Raw genomic sequence first — 15,829 nt, 5'->3', positions numbered from 1 at the left:
TCTATAATCGTTGCATCCCAATGTGTAACCGTATGTGTTACGCTATCTGCATTTCCTTTGGGTACTTACTGAAGGATTTATTCCATATCACTGTTTTTCTTTTCACTGCAAATGTGAATTTGTCTTGCAAAAAGGGAGGGAAGGAGATGTTTTAATGATAATAATTTTAATTTAATAATTTAATGATTCATCCCCCTGTGGTAGAGGAGCCAGATGAGTAAAACAAGTGAAACCAAGTGTTAAATGCATGAGCAGAGCTGATATATTATTGATGACATTGCATGACCACCCATCCCCACACTAACGCACCTACAAACCATTAACACACACACACGTCCACAAATACAAGTACACACCTAATAAAAAATGTCCACAGTCCAGCTGTATTGTATACAGGCTGTGTATGTGGCGTCTGGCCAACACACGCTCTCTTGTTCTCTTTGTCTGTCAGATACCAAACTCTATAGGCTATAAGGCTTGTCATATATGAACCCTAAAATCAGTCAAGGCTGCAAAAATGCCATTTGTGGTACAGAATGCAGTACAACTCATACTTCATGCTTTTTGGAGTATGAGCTGGTCCGCACAGAATCCTAAGACAGTAGCTAATAAGCCATTATTAAAAAGAACATTCTTTTACTGTTTACTGTAGCATAAATTCATTTGGTTGAACACAGACTTCTAACCGCATTGCACTTTAAATATGTGCAACAGCATAAAGCTGAACATTTTCCAATTATTTCATATTAAACCTTGTCTCACCTCCTTTGAGTGACTTCTTCTTAATTGGAATGTGAAATTAACATATTCTCATGAAATAGCTGAGGGGATCCAGAAACAAAAAAAAGAAAAATAGAAACAATGATAGGAATGACACATCTTACCATCAATCAAAGGGGAGGTAATGACAGAGCAGAGATGTGCTTAGGGATATTTTTAACCTCTATTTACCCTGCTTTGACTGCCTTGTTATTTCACTGCTAAACCCCGCTACTGTGCATCGTTACACAAATTCTCAGCTAGGAGCACCACCACAATCTTTGACTGTAAGCATTCATAGACTCACTGTTGTGTTTACGTGCCATGCTCAAGGGCAAATAAGCCCCAATAAAAGGACAGTGACACTGAGAAACAGCAACATTTACCTCTTTTTCTCTTAACCTGGAATGGCCATATACTCAGCTATACTATTGGGTCACTGATAACTTCCACTGCTGACCTGATACACATGCATCCATTTATTTTCACCTGCCAGTGAGGATATTCATTGGGAGGGTGTAATACTGTGTTCAGACTGAAAATACCACTGTTTAACAAAGGGGCTGCGTTGGTATGACAGTCATCACGACTGCAATGACACATGGGTCACACAACCCTGTTTATCTCCCCCATCTTCCATTCAGGTGAAGCTTCTGACCAACCACTAGTCGTTACTAGTATAGCGACAAGGTCACAATCCCTCACCATCTTCACAAACACTGCCATTTGTGCTAAAAGGTGCAGCCAGCTCACAAGGAAGTTCCATAGCCAGGATAACCCTCAATCTCTACCCTCTTTTCCACAGAGATTCTGCAATACCGCCACCGTAAAGAAGATCTGCCATTATTTGCTTTTTTACAGTGAACCAAACACAGCGACATAATGCTGCCCCAGTGTGTGATTTTAGAAAGCATGCTGGCATCCCAGAAGCAAAAGAAGCAAGGCATGTTACACAACAGCGACGGCGTCTAGTGTGTCTGTGTAGTTCCGCCATGCCGGCTGTCCCTTTTCAACACAGATGTGGATTTGGCTCTGTAACTTCCTCTGCTGCTGGCTTAACAGCAGAACAACTCTGTCCCCTCATTCTGTGTTCATATGTTTTATACAGAACAGTGAGTAACAATAATGGTGCAACATAATATTGAACAGGCTGTTTGAAAAGGGCTTCTGTTCGGTGGTTTTGCATCATAGGATGACTTTTATAAACTGCAAGAAAAGAATATTTAAAAAAATTCAGCCAGGTGTACAGGTTAGAAAAAAGGAGTGAAAACCCATTGCGGTTTTGGTGAATCTCAAGTCTCCAAGACATAATCATAGTAAGGTTCTGATTTTTCCTGTGTCATGGAGCGCCCCGAGATAAACTCACTTTTTAAATTCCCCCTCCATCGTGCTTCAGGGTTGCAAGCCTGTGAGCTTTGTTGTTGTCTGAACTTAAAGAAAACCTTCATTGTTCTATGATCGCACAGTGTTATACCTGTTCATCAATCAATCTGTGATGTGACGTGCTTTCAATGAGATCATTTGCTTATGAAGTTTTGTGATTGACCTGTATTTGGTAGTTCCTTTAAGCACGGTAAGAAATAGACAGGAAAGAAGTTTTTCAGTCGAGAAAAAAAAGTTGGGAGTTGCACCTTTCAATAAAAACACCATCAAGGCCACCAAAATATATTCAAATTCCACTACACCCACACCCACACACACACACACACACACACGTAGAAAGACCAGACAAGCAAAAAGCGGCTGTAAGAAAGACAAAGGGAAGTTCAGTGATAACAAATTAGTTGAGTTTGCTCGGTGGCAGAACAGTGGTTCCCCCTGATTATCTCTAATTAACCTCCATGGAATTGAACCACCATGCACAGAGGGATTAATGCACAGAGGCATGATCTTTGTGTGTGTGTGTGTACTGTATGTGTCTGTGTGTGCGTGAGGTGTTACTGTCTCCGAGCCCTCCTAAAAGATCAGAGCAATTTAAATTCAAATACAACACACATGCACACTTGTTTTTGTTGTTTACAAGGATACTGCATTCATACTCATTCCCTAGAGACTGACCCTAACCTTAACCACTACCACTGCATAACCCCAACTCTAACTATAAACTGGTAAAACCTTACTTTAACCAAAAAACAAGTCATGACCCTTGAATCACATTGTTTACCTTTCGGGGATCTGCTTTTTGTCCCCAAATAGAAAGCCTGTGTGATATGACTGTGTGAAGGTTCTCATTATGTCCCTACATTTACACGTACGTACAAGTGAAAAAACATGCACACACAGAGAACAAAGAAAAGGCTTAACACTCCACTAATGCATTAACATTCTCTTCACTGAAAATGTCTGTAATTAGTAAATGCTTCAGGTACCAAGACAATTAGTTTCACAAGTAAAATTAAAGGGAAGTTAAGTGAGTCGAGACTAACCTAATGTACATATTGGCCAAGGGCCACGGACATTTACTGCATGAAATATTATTATGTGTCTAAGTTTCAGTGTCAGCAGCAGTTCTTGGTGTTGATGCCCCATCTGGACCGGCTGCTCTTTGAGCTCTGAATAGCTTTTTCTAATGTACTCATCACTCAGGGACTTTCAATTATCTTAAAATCAAACAGACAAAGACATACACTTTGTCTGGCTCAGACTGCCATCCACCATAGCTGTTCTGGGTTTAGTGTTGAACTTGCATCATGTTAAGATGTGTGCTACGCCACGCTGTGAGCAACCATGATCGGAACATGTGATGATTCTATGGTGCAGGTATGTTTCAATATGTAAAGATTTCCACATAAGTTAGAGGTTTGGGGTTGTTTAAAGTAGAGCTAGACAGATCGGTTGGCAGATATTATCAGTGGATATTGGACTGGATCACAGACATATCGGTAACGGCATATATGTTTTCCAAAATGCGGCAATATGAAAAACATTTTTTACAGATAACACACAGTATAAGGCAGAAAACAATGGTTGGGTTGCTTTAGAAATGGTGTCATATAGTTATTTATTAGATTTTTTTATTCTTTAATTTCTTAGTGTCCATTTCTAGAATTGGTGTGTGTGTGTGTGTGTGTGTGTGTGTGTGTGTGTGTGTGGGGGGGGGTGTGGCTGCATTTTCCATTTCTCCCTTGCAACATTTCAAACTAATAATTTAAGCTCCGAGACTAAGGTAACACCTGTAGCTGCTTCACAAAAAGCCTGATAGAGGTTTACCAAACTCATTTAAGAAACAGTGAGGCTCCTGTCTGTTTTATGAAGGTTACAAAAAAGGAACAAAATTACTCCTATGACACCACAGGTGTTGGAAAGTGTTTGAGGTGACTGAACACAGCCAATTTTATTTTATTTTTTTTAATGAATGGATTCTCTCTCAGTTTACAGAGTTGATCTTTTGGACGTTCATGGTCAAATAGTAAGTCAGTTATGGTGACAACCTTACATAGACTGTCCTATGTTACAACATAATGGTAGGGCTGGGGTGAGCTGAGCTAGCATAGAAATGAAAAAGAAATGGCAATGATGGGTGAAGCACAAATTGGGGAAGGAAAAAAGCTGATGGATGGAGGTGAGCTGATGTTGGAAAAAAAAACACAGAGCAGACTGATGAAAACTGATACAAAGAGAAAAGAAAAGCAAAGGCGGCGGCAAAGAGAAGAAAGCATTTCATTGGCCATTACAGCAGTGATACAATGGGGACAAATGGGTGTTATTTCTTCCTAACCAATGAGCTCAGAGTCCCTCCAATCCACAGCGACAACCTAACGCAGGTGGTATTTGGATATCTGCTTACCACAGGATATAGTAGTATTCTTAAGAGTTGTTGATCATTATAAGCCAAACACACACACACACACACACACACACACACTTCATCATCAGTAGGAGATGAGGGACTGATGTATCACAGACATAGCAGTGTGACCATAGACTGTAATATACAGTCTATGAGTGTGACAGAATGAGGACCAGGAAAATTGAGCTAGACAGATTTCTACATCCCACTTCCATCTCCTCACCAACACTAAGTATACTGACCCTCAGCATGCACAAACACACGCACACTCACACACATAAATACAAGTCTGTGTTTGCCAGATCCCTAGTGCAGAGCATGGTGTGTTTGAACAAGACAGCCTGCTAAAGGGTCTGATTAGACCCCTGTTTGAACAGAAAGAGACAGCGACCCATCAGCACACGACAGGGACCAGACAATCACTGCAATGGCTCATCTGCTATGGGCCTCTGCATCTAGCTGGCTCACACACTCGCATCATGCCGACTCACACAAAGATGGACAGAAAGACACACTGACTGACACTGACATCTAGACAGACAGGCAGGCAGACACACCCACACACCCAGCAGGATTCTGCCCATAATGCGTTTAGCTTTTCTATGAAGGGTGCACATAGAAGCACCCACATTACACTGATTCGATTGGCAATGACCTTCCCACTGTGTAGCAGGTGCAGGTCACCATGGAAAACAGCTGGCAGGCAGGGAAGTCTCAATCTTACTCTTTGCTCTGTTTTCATTTAAATGAGATCATATTAGAGTCATATTGCTGATCAATCCCAGCTATTTTGTTTGTTTGTTTGTTTCCTATTGCCATTGGAGCAAAATAGATGTAGGTTATGACATTCAATCCCAAAGCATGCAAACTTCAACTTGTATTTGAATGCTAAAAATCTTATTTGTCAGTGTTTTTTTTTGTTTTTTTTAACAATAACAAAAATATTTCACTATGATTCACACCAGTTGTCAGAATTTTAGTACCCATGGCAGCTTGGCTTCTGTCCCAGACCTATATGTTTGTTGTCATGGAGGTGGCAGCCAGTAGAGCAGATAAGGCATTGGCTACTGCCTGTAGCATTTTTGTCCACTCGCCTCTGAAAAATGAAGTTGTCACCATTACAAATGAATTAGCATTTAGCTGACACTGACTGATATGTGCAGAAAAAGGTGAGACCTTTTGTTATAGGGTCTTTTTGTTAGTTCGTGCTGGTATTCAATATGATTTGCACAACAAGTCCTCCAAATTAACTCATTTAGGCCTAAAACGCCTGCTAAAAAAGGCCTTTTTATGCCTAAGTACTTTTCTGTAAACCCCCTCACAAAACCTAAGGGTTTCCAAAAATATTTGTCAAAATTTGTCAAAGCCTACTAAAACCTTAATTTCTCAGGCTCTATAGCAGATAAAAACATGGAATAAAAAGCATTTGAGAGCTTACTTCTTTGGCTTTCAAGTTGACTGACTTCAGTCAGTCTTCAATTTTCAACTGCATTTTTTTTTTTTAAATCAATAAACAACAAAAACATTAAGAATATTTTGAAAATCAGTACAGATCCATTTTTATTTCATTTTATACTTTTGAGGTACCAAAGTAACAAGTGAACATCACTGATACAAAGTTAAAGAAAAAAAAACAGAGGGTTACTTCTACTTTACATAACAATTTTAATTTATGTTAATCTAGTTTGTTGTATTATTTGGATGTCGCTTTGGATAAAAGCGTCTGAGAAATCATAGCACTAAGAAACCACAGCACTAAGAAACCACAGCACTAAGAAACAGATCAACAGAACAGTAAAGTCTCAACTCATACATTCAACGCAACACAACTCACACATCGTGCTGCTATTAAGAGGTTGAGACTGATGGGAATGTCATTAATATTGCAGATATTTTGTCATAAAAGCACTGGACAAATTAACAATTTGCCCTGATGATGACACGAGATGAAGAGTTAAGGGATCACCATAGTGATTACAAAGTCATTAGGATTCACATGGCAAGACACAGTCCAACGACAGTCTTCATTTCAATAACTGTGACCGGTACCCACTTGCTGTTTGATGGAGTTGCGCTCCGTGTTTGTTCCGCATACAGGTTCGTTTCTGTTACAAGTCGCATCCACAACTCTTCGGTGAAAACATGGGAGAATACCTGTATTGGTGTAACAACATCTGGAAGCTCTATCTTGACGCCTGGTTTGCGATTATTCGGGATTTTCTCACGAGAGTGAAAGTTGTCGGTCTTCCATTCTTCTTGGAAGCCAACAAAATCGCGAATATTCTCCTCTCCCTCTCGAACCATCGCTCGGATCCATTGCTCTCTAACTACGTGATCGGCTGGTACATCAAAATCATCTTGGATATCATTTAAATCTGGTCCTGCGTCATCTTCCGTAACTTCATCAATATCACTTCCTTCACTTGAGTCAGCCATGACGGATCGGTAGCACGGTATTTAAAAATGTCGACCAAAACCATAGACGGTAAAAGAAAACGTTCTGTACGTGTAGGCTTATTTCGACCAATCACAAAGCATTTTATTAGTCACGTGTTTAAAAAAAATCCCTAAGCATCTCTGTCACTCACCCTAAGAATATTTCAGCCAATCACAGTGCATATAATTGGCCCTGTGCCTTGAAAAAGACGACACCGCTCAAAATGACGCAGACGCGTTTGCCGGGCTTAATGGTGACTACGCATAGATGCGTGATCCGGTCTTAAAGGTAAACACACACAGATGTGTGATCCGGTCTGAATGGGTTAAACAATATATATGCATGCCCTCTAGAACCACATAACAACAACAGTTTGCAGATACATTTAGTATAAAGGATTTTTTGTTGTTGATTTTTAAAAAATCAAAGAATGGCTTGGTGTGTAGGGGTTCTAAAAGGTTGCCTTTTGTCAGCATTAGCATTGGGAGTAAGTATCTGGATGTGGGGGGGTTGGAAGGACTTTTCCTTGACTGCCTCTTCTATCTCAGACTGCCGTCTAGACCAGCAGCTGAATCTCTGTGTCCCTAAACTCCTTAGTGCAGGAGAGACAGACTGTCTGTCTGCGTCAGCAGGCCCTGCTCCACTCTCAGCAATGACCCTTCACAATTAGTCGTCCTTATACAGACCCTTTCTTAGCCCCTCACCGTGGACTCATACCTCTGTGCCTCTCTCACCTCCACAAACACACTCACAGCTATACCAAGTCGCGACTCTGTCCACACTGCCTTGGTCTTTCTTTTTCACTCACAAAGTCACTTCACCCTTCACTGTCACCCCTGCCTGTACCCTATTGTTTTTTTGTTTTTTTCTGCCTTCAGCCTCTCTCACTCTCACTCTATTCAGGTAGCCCTGGCTAAATAATTAGGTGTAATTTGGCCAAAATGGAACAACACTAGCAGTCAAGGTATATCCCTTTCTCAGACTCTGAGGTTTTCAATTTGTGTGATTGTCAGTTGTATTGCAGCACATTTTAAATGCTAAGTTCATAGCGCATGCAGTTTTTTCTCAGTCATTTCTCCTTGTCTCTAAAGTTAATTGATCATCATTAGCTCACTGGGTTTATGGGTGGAGAACTGAGCGAATGGCAGATAGAAATCTTTTTGTTTTGCCCTTGTAACAAACTGGTTTTGGATGCAGGAGAAGGGATGGTTTGATGAGGACCAAGTGTTGCTTAATAACAGAATGATTGACTACCAGGGGGAGAATACTCACCACGCCTTATTCAAGTCTTGCATTTACAGGTCGTTTAAAACTATCTGATGGGACTAATGGACAGCAGGCAATGGAGGGGTACTAATTTGATTGAATAATGTCCATAATTATGTTTTAATAAGGAAACTCTGCACGTACAGTTGTTGAGTGATTGCAGTGCCTTCTTTTTTGTTATGCACACATATTACCCATTGCCTCTAGAACCAGACATTTTGACAAGCACCTCTTGAAACATTTGTCTTAAACAAAAAGCCACTTATCATGAGTGCATGCCTAAGTTTGACCTCGACCGGAACAGGCTGCAGCTGGAAGGGAGTGGCAGACGAGAGAGCAAGCAGCAGAATTCTCTGCCGCCTCGACAAAACCTGGGAATGGGGCGCATTTACACTTACTCTAACACATCAGTCATTCTTTGAACTTCTATTTTCTGAGCACACAGGACATGTCTAATTTTTGCTCTGTCATAATAGGCTTTGAAAGAATTAAGGGTGGTACGTTCACTTTAATTACAGAAAAACATACAGTATTTCATAATTTACCTCTAGTGGTGTCTAGCATGCAGATAGTTTTGATTTTATTAGCCTTTATTAGCCATCTCTGAGAATCCTGTTGGCTTATGTTTATGTTGTCTTGTTGCGCAAAGAATTAATTTGAAAATGTCTATTTTAAAAATCTACAGCAACATGACTTTCTAGGAATAGTATCCTTGTTACTCTGGAAAATCCACACAAAACAGTTAATAAGTTTTCACAGGGACGTTTTCTTCAGCAGGAAGAACTCTTAAAAGTGTGTTCGTGGAGTAAGCAAGACATTTTTTTAATTGCCACGAGCATCCCAACAAAGTTCCATTCACCTCCACTGTATTGACGTGAAAGCAAAAATGATAGAGACGGATTTCTCAAAGCTGGGGGAAACGATCCACATGGCTGTCACCACTAGAAGAAAACGATGTGAATGATGAGCGAATATTTGTTTGTAATTTGGATTAACTGTCCCTTTAAAGCAGGATATATTAGCCAAATCAAACTGTTGATTTAGATCACACTTGAGTTGTGTCACTGAGATTACACTACAGTAAGCAATGTAACACTGCGCTGAGCACCAAAAGTGACCACATCAATCTCAACTCTAGAAGAAAACAGAAGGATATGTGCACTGTGAGTGTGATCTTTACACTCGCCCCCCGATCGCCACCAGCCACAGGCGAACAGAGGATGATATTGTGTGCCAGCCGCAGCTGCTCCGAGGAGGGGAGCCTGCTTTTTCTATTTCCCCTTCATCAGTAAGAAAGAGCATTTGATACGGCTTCCCACAAACACTGACACACTCCTGTTCCTGTGAGTCTCATTCCCCCACAGCACATACCCCATCCATGCCTCTCCCTACACTAAATCTCCTAAATTTCCCTGGCTTGCATGCCACTCCCACTCTTACACTCCCTTCTGCAAATACCCTGCCCATGCCCTTTTCTATCCCTCCCTGTGGTCATTTAAACTGTCCATGCTGAGGAGTTGGAAGCATCTCTATATTTACTCCATCGCCACCCTGCTTCCACCCCAGCAGCCAGTGCTATGCATCTTTCATCTGCAGGGCTCGATGACCTATATTCTCAGTCTGGCCCCATGCAGCCATAGTTCACCGCTGCTCCACTCTGTCCTGCTGCTCGCTCACTGGCCCCAGGCAGCCGCTGTGGGTGTGGCAGCCAGGCTGAATTAAAATGGGCACTGCAGGCAAACGCCCATTCAAAGCAATCCATCTTGGCTGTCTGGAGCACAGTAAATTTCAGTGACAAAACTAAACCATACTGCACTGAGAATAAGACGAAGAAATAGGCCCATTCCGGTGCCATAATAAATATTTCAAAATTCTAGTGTTTGGGAAGAGTTGCTTTATTAGAGTGTTTCTGAATATAGGTCAACACAGCTTTTCCTGCACATGACCCAGTTTACCTGTTTTTTTTCCACAGCGCCATTATTGCATGCACTAATATGATTCAACTAATTATCACTTGTTATAAAATTTCTGTAGACTTATAAATACACAGGCAGAATAGATCAAACAGAGCATGAAGATGGTTCTGTAATGAAGCTAATTTGCTAATCAAGAATGCATTCTTGATTCACTGCTTATTGTCCTTGACATTTAAAGTTGTCTTTTGTTCAGCAGTAAATATGCAATCATATTCCCTCTAATCCAGGTCAGTAGGCTGAGATTGCTCTGAGCTGCTGCTGAGATAATGTCAAGATAATACCTAATCCCTATTATTACCATTTGTTGTGAAATAGATCTGGATACTCTCGATTGTGCAAAATATTAAAAGGTACCATCCACATCAATCATAAAGGCAACAGAGTAGGTGTAATATGAAAGTCAGGAAATTTACTAAGTGAGGCAGGTGACATTTGGTCGAGTGCATTTAATGCAGTATTCATGTTATTAAATGAGACAAACAAATACCTCTCCTGTTGTCTGTTCTATTACCTGACCAAGAGCCTGGGGCGAGGCAGTGCCATGTTTTAGCACCAGGATAGAGCACTGATACAGACACATATGCTGATGCATAAGCTTAACTTGTTTATCCATATGCTAACAGGGTTTATTCATTTACTGGTTAATCCACAAAAGCTGTTTAGAGGGTTTCTCTTTTTAACAGATGTCACCACACACTGCCTGTTTATATTTCTGCCTGAAAGTCTGTCACCACTTAACTCAGTGTTTTCTGTCTATTCATCCACCCATCCACCCATCCACCCACCCATCCATCCATCCATCCATCCAGAAGCTTTCAAGTGAGGTCAATATTATGGAAAACAAGGGAATTTTGTAAAGTGGATGCTAGATAGCACAAATGACTGCAGGCAGGCAGGATCCATCTCAATGGCTGAGCAGTTCAAAACAATTTGGAAAGTGTATACTACTTCCACATGAGGAAATACAACTGCTGTTCTTCAACTGTGGCACTGATGCATTCAAAAACTGTTGATGGAAATTGATCAAAATCAATCTACAGGGCAACTGTTCAAGTTGAAACACCACATTTATTCATTAAGAATCAATGTCCACACTCCCTTTTCCTTTCTTAAAAAACTTTAAAAAATGATACTCAGATGCTCCTTCCCCCACAGTATGATTTGTGTTGCTAATGTAGCTGCATTCTGCAGCAGAGCAGCTGAGTCACGGTTGTTCCCATACCCCTAAAAATTGACCTCTCTTTGGGCTGGAGACAGGTGTCTGCCCCGCCTCCCCATTGGCAGGACCCCCCAGCCTGAGTCTCTCTCTCTCTCTCTCTCTCTCACACACACACACACGCTTCCGGGTTATGAGGTCACTCTGACATGCAAAGGCCAAGCTGTCATGTCAGGGTTTATTAAGAGCCTGGGTGTCTGGGAGATTTAATTAGCATGGCCTGTGTGAGGTAAGTCACTTGTGCTGAAGCAGACTAGGTGCTGGGGTAAGGTAGGGTCTAATAATATGTTTCTAACTGGAGCAGGGCCAGGGCTGAGCCATGCTTGGTTAGGACTGACATCTACCAGTGACACACCTAGCTTTCCTAATTTGGATGTCTAATAGCCCACTGGTGGCCGAATAGGGATGGCCTAGAGTTCATGTGAGGCAAGACAGAGTCAAGGCGTTAGCCCTGGTGGATTCTGCATAAGTTCTGCATGTTGAGTTAGCCTTGCTCCAGGATGTTATACGTGTTAACAGACATGCAGCTATGCTTACAAATTACATTGTACTGTAAGTGCTAGCAGTGGCACAATTCAGGTTTAATTTATAAATCCTACGTTTTACTGACAATATGCTACAGAAATTCAAATATTTTGTTAGTTTGATTTGCATTTTAAATATTCCATATAATATAGTTCACCTACTACATACATACATATTTTAGTTAGTTTTTGTTTTGTTTGTTTTGTGATATCTGACTCAGAGATTGTGCCTCACCATGTACAATGAAAGTGCAACAGCAAAGTTTCTTCTCAAAAACAATGTCTCGATTACTCTGAATAATCAACAGACCTGACTGTGGACAGTTTACTGCTACCTTAAACTCAATAGTTTTATTTGTCAAGAGATTGTGGGTACATTCCAATCCTAACCTTGACCGCAGCTTCCTTGTAGCTCATCAAACACCTGAGTGCAGTTTTGTTGTAGCTACTGCCATTCTGCTCCAACCACTGTGATACTATTGTATATAATATATGTGTCTGAGTGTGTAACACAAGTCTCTCCAGAGACAACGTTGTCTTTGATGTTGCTGCCAGCCAGCTAGTTGGATGACTGATCAGCTGTTTCTGAAATGGGGACGAGAGGCTATCAGGGATTTTAGCTCCACAGTCACAGGCAGATGGTGTTATGTACACACACACACACACACACTGGCATAGACGTACATTTCAACAGACTGCAGAACGCACAAGCACTCACACATGCAAACACACAGAGACACACTGCTTTACTGGCCCAAACTCACACAGACCCATAGACAACCAACATCTCTCTCAAGAGGCAGTGGGTCCAGCATGACTAATTAAAGACACACACACACACACACACACACACACAGCACCCTCTTAGACATTGTAAATTACTTTGGCAATAATTGCATTAGTGCAGTAAGTAAATTAAATGGCTGTATGCTTGCAGGCTCTGCGGCAGGATGGCGCACAGGTCTCTCACTGTTTACTCTGCCCTCCCAGTCCCTGCCATGTTGTCAGGTGCTCCGCTGTCACACACCATTACCTGCAACCAGCTACCACTACACAGGCGCACCTGCACATGCACACACACACACACACACACACAAACGCCGGCACATGCATACACACAGACCTTTGTAGTTTGTTTCATAGGTCTATTGTACATTTTCTTAACTGTGTCAAGATGTAATTCAACAGCACATGTATTATTCACAGCTCTTTTCCAACTTGCCCTTGTTTTTTTCTTTTGTAGCTACATGCAGGTTAGCATACAATACCTGCGAATACTAAGCAGGCAGCCATGCAGATACAGTACAGATGGATAACACTATAGCAAAATCGCCTGCATGTCATTATGTCCACACACACACACACACACAGACACAGACACAGACACAGACTTACACTGGCAGGAGAGCGGTGTAGACAGCCAGGTGTAGGTGTAGTAAGCTGTATCTACGTGTGTCAGTATCAGGAGTCACATCACATCATGGGTGCTTCTGGTCACAAGCTAAGGGGCTTAGCCAGCTGGCATCTGTGACCTGTTAAACAGCTGATAAGCACGTCACCTGGTGAGCTTTGTGTGGCAGATTAATAAATGAGAAAACATTCAATTGTTCAGCATCTTTCAAAAGCCGTGAAAGTCGGACACAATATCCTGAGCTTCTGCAGTCTATTTAATAGAATGCAAACTAAAATCCAAACTAATGCATTACACTGCACAGGTGTTCATATTGCATCTGCAGATTTAACTCATGAACTATCAATTATGCAATATATGAAACAATATGACAAAATAAAACATGGGGAGACAAAATGCTTGCACAAGACATACTGACCTGCTTCAAAGACCACTTTCCAGATGAATTTCTGCTAGATTCACATATAATTTAGGAGTATGACCTAGATTAAAGTAATGATTTTGTGTGTTTGTCAGCAGATCGTAATCAGCATTATAATCAAAATCAACAGGCCTGTTGATTATAATCAGCATTATAATCAACAGGCCTTGGATCTGTTCCGAGAAGCTGGTTTATTGAGTTATCTGGTAAATTATGCCGACTCAAACCAATCACAAATCTCCATTGGCTGATGTAAAAAGGTCTACATTTTATTGAATTTTACTTTTAAAAACATACACTACACATGCTGCAATCAGTCAAAAACATACATGATGACCAATTCACTGCACCTCTGAGCAAGCAACTTTCTGTGTGTCTCTGCCACCCAACAGACAGGCCTGGGTAAAGATATTGATTTGAAAATGGAGGATAATGGTTGGAACTAATCAAACAGAGAGGGAGCTTTCGGGATGGTGGGGGGGGGGGAAGGTTGCGCTCAATATCATAGTGCACATGTGTGTGCAAGGAAAACTGCATACAGTAGTTAAGCAAATGGGAATGCATTGACAGCACATTTCTGCTGTTATACTGAGACAGAGGTCATGAAAACAGAACTCTGCGATCCCATTTAGACACGAGGATCTTGGCTCGAGTGTCAATGCACATGAACTGGAATGAGATCAAACAAACAAAAAACTGCCACAATTACCACCACAGCCTGAGCTGGCATCCCTGCAAATGATTATGGTGCCATCTGATGCAGCGTGAGCACAAACGGTGGAATAGATTTGGTACAAAGCCAAAAAAGTATTGATTGAATGAGGTAGTCTTTTGAGGTGTGGCAGCTGGGAATATCTTCTCATTGTTTTGTTCAAGTGCTACCTTAAATTTAGAATTAATGTATTTCTTATTAAAATACATTTAAACAGCAGCAGGATCAAAGAAAAGGGCTTTCCAGAAAGGAAACTACAGTCGATAATATGATAATGTCCAGGGAAAATGATCGCTACGTTTTGCTGAAAACTATATTTTCTCCACGGAATCTCATTTACATTTTTCTTTGCGATTGTCTCCTATAGGGAGATGGAGTAATTTATGCCTCTTGTTACTGGGCTGTCTGCTCCAGTTTTGAACTGAATATGCTATTGTGGTGTGACTTTCTTCTTACTGTCGTGTGTGAATCTGTGTATGTGTGTGTGTGTGTGTGTGTGTGTGTGTGTGTGTGTGTGTGTGTGTGTGTGTGTGTGTGTGTGTGTGTGTGTGAAGGTGTCTTAATGCCTGCGGCAAACTGGCACACTCAGCAGATAGGAGAGAGACTGATTCCCTGTTTGTTGACAGTGCACTTAAATGCACACGTATGTGCACGTGTGTGTGTACGTGTGTATATGAGTGAAACCTCACATCATCAACCAGCTCCGGTGAGTAGTATATAAATCATAAACAAGTCGCTCAGTCCCAAAGACCAGTCAGATCCTCGCACTACTGTGTGTGTGTGTGTGTGTGTGTGTGTGTGTGTGTGTGTGTGTGTGTGTGTGTGTGTGTTAATACATGGATGAATTATTAATTTCCATGGGCAGCATTCAATCTGCAGGAGTCAGAAAACAAGAGAAGCTGATTGGCTGTAAGGATAAAAAAACAAAGAAGCACACAGGTGTGTAATTTTAGATGACTGAAATTCATGCTTCTATCTGACAGAAGGACACAGTGAGTCAGGCAGCTAGAGAGACAATGATAGAGAAGCAGAAAGAAATGACGTCCCATCATAAATGTTTCATAAAGCTCTCAGAACTGTGAAGGATTCATCAAATCCAGAGGGAGGTCTCTGGCCTTCGTACCACTCCCTCCTCTTCAGTTCCGGGCATCTATTCTCTCCCTCTGTCTCTTTTACACACACACACACACACACACACACACACACACATCCACGGAAGTTATATATGAGTGTAGATAGAATCAGCTGCCGAGTTATCATCATCTGGCTTTTCATTTACCAGTCCTATTAGCCCCATTACCCTCTCAGCCAGACCCT

This window comes from Sander vitreus, chromosome 1, assembly GCF_031162955.1.
Source record: "Sander vitreus isolate 19-12246 chromosome 1, sanVit1, whole genome shotgun sequence".
Lineage (NCBI taxonomy): Eukaryota > Metazoa > Chordata > Actinopteri > Perciformes > Percidae > Sander > Sander vitreus.
Note: the sequence above shows the minus strand (reverse complement) of the source record.